Source organism: Anastrepha ludens, chromosome 4, assembly GCF_028408465.1.
Source record: "Anastrepha ludens isolate Willacy chromosome 4, idAnaLude1.1, whole genome shotgun sequence".
In the NCBI taxonomy this organism is placed as follows: Eukaryota; Metazoa; Arthropoda; class Insecta; order Diptera; family Tephritidae; genus Anastrepha; species Anastrepha ludens.
Genome location: NC_071500.1, coordinates 43,441,310 through 43,443,679, shown reverse-complemented (window position 1 = coordinate 43,443,679; position 2,370 = coordinate 43,441,310).

The following is a 2,370-nucleotide window of genomic DNA, read 5'->3' as shown; positions in this document are numbered from 1 at the left end:
ATTAACAACAAGTCTTTCGCTCCTCACAAATAGTCAAAATAGTCAATGTTTTCTCGGAATTTCGAGTCAAACTGAATTTTCAAAATGTTGAAAAATACAAAAACTCGGATGAATAAATGTTATTACAAGAAAAGCCTACCAGCTTCTCGTCATATATTCCACTATAGGAATGTCCTCTACGATTAATTCATGTTAAAGCATTCTAACGAATGAATGGTCGTGAATGAGTGTTATTTTGCAAAGCAGGAAAGGAAATTAATGATTTCTCGGCAGTTTTTCAAACATTTGACTTAATGGTGAAGGCAATAAAAATGTATTTGCATTTACTCTCGACAACCGCTTGAGCCATAGCGCTATAACAATGTGGAGATACCTGAAATGTAGCCAAAAACCCACTGATAATTCTAGTTTATTAGTAGAGAGGCAGATAAAAATCCTAAATCTGGGAAGAAAAACTTTAAATCTTGCCCCTTATTTATTTCTATTGGGTTAAGGAAGTTCGTATCGTATTTACCGGAGACTTTTATGTAAACAATAAATATATCAATAAGTTAATCAATTAGATATTCGCCGTTGCTGCTCTCAACAATCTTTCCCCAACGCTCGACCAATTTGTGGATGCTGTTCCGCCAAAAATCGCCTGGTCTGGTGTCAATTTTAAGGACCTCTTTGTTATCGAAGGTAATGCCCTTTATATGGTTGGACAGCGAACGGAAAAGATGACAATCGGTTGGTGCAAGGTTCGAAGAATACGGCGGATGCTGAATGACCTCCCATGGAGCTCTGCGAGTGCGACTTTGATGTAGGAGTATGGTTTGACAATGTCGATCTGGTATTTTCAGTCTAATGGCCTCATTCACGCCGTGCAGCTGGGCAATGTAGAGCTCCGTGGCATTCATTTCGAGCATTTCCCAGTGTACCATAACCCTCTAGTCCCAGCAAACATATATAATGATCTTCTTTGAATGAAGATCCGGCACGGCTCTCGGCTTTGGCGTATCTTCTGGAGCCACCTACTATTTTCTTTGCTTCATATTCACCATTTCTCATCTCCCGTGACGATTCGGTACAAAAAGCACTCTTTACGACTGCGTGTTGCTCGATGGCGGTCGAGATGCTTAGGAGCAATTTGAAGGCGACTTTCTTTGTTTTTTTTTTGTTAAGCTCGTCTGGCACTCAGGCTCCCAATGTTTCGGTAAATCCCATTGAAAGAAGGTGACTGAGAATCGTTTCATGATCGTACTTCTTTTTTCCGCCAATTCACGACTAGTTCGGCGACCGCTCTGCTTCAAAGGTGATTTGAGACGTTCCTCATCGAATTCAGGAGGCCTTCCGCTGCGGGACGTGTGATCGACGTCGAAGTCGCCATTTTTGAATTTTACAAACCATTTCCGTGCTGTGGACTCGTCTATGACACCTTTTCATTACACGATGCTTCGGCAACTTTAAGACCTTGATGAAAAGCAAAGCAGAGCAGGTGTCGAAAGTGTTGATTTTTGCCTCCTAGGTATTCCATTCCTAAGCCTCAAAAGTAATAAAAAATTAAATAACTCGAAAACACTTTTAACATAGTTTTGTAGAGTAGAAAGAGTTCTATAGTTACTCTTTGCCAAACAGCAAACAAATTTTTGTGAAATAAAAGAAAATATCTAAACGCTACGAACTTATTCCCCAACTTATTCCCCCCATTGCATTTCATATTGTCAGTGTAAATAAAAAAACAAATCAGCTTACAACCGAGCTGACAGTTTTTCCTTACAAAGAAATTTTTTGCACATCTAAAAAAAAAAATAAATTTCGTGTGACAACTAATTTATTAATTTTTTTTCGTGACTGATTGACACTCAAATTCGCGGGAAATTTTTACTTTCAAAATATGCTCAATTCTGTTCAAATCCGACTTCATAAGGTATAAACACACCACCGAGATAAGAAACATGCTTTGTTTTGCTTGTTTGTTAAAAAGTAAGAGTATTAAAAATAACAACAACAAAGTAAAACAAACCAGCAGCCGAACCGATTGCTGTCTGAAATGTAAGGAAAAGCTTTTGGATTTGTGAGTGCGCTCCGAATTTTTAATTTTTAACATGAGCATGCGCTCACCTAACCATAAATATGAGAGTAAGCGCTCACTTAGCTCCTTTTATAGGTAAATTGTTATGCCAGAGTAAAATGTGCTCTCCTTAAACTAAAAACGAAAAATGTGACCAAATCCAAATGTGAGGCGAATTTGAGATATGTGCCATATGTCGGCATGTACGGAATACAAAGGCAAGGATGATAGAATCAGTATTCAATTCGCCTTGGATGTACGGAGTACAAAGGTGGCACACTTCTCGTCCGTTATTCGGCGCTCAGTGAATTTTATAG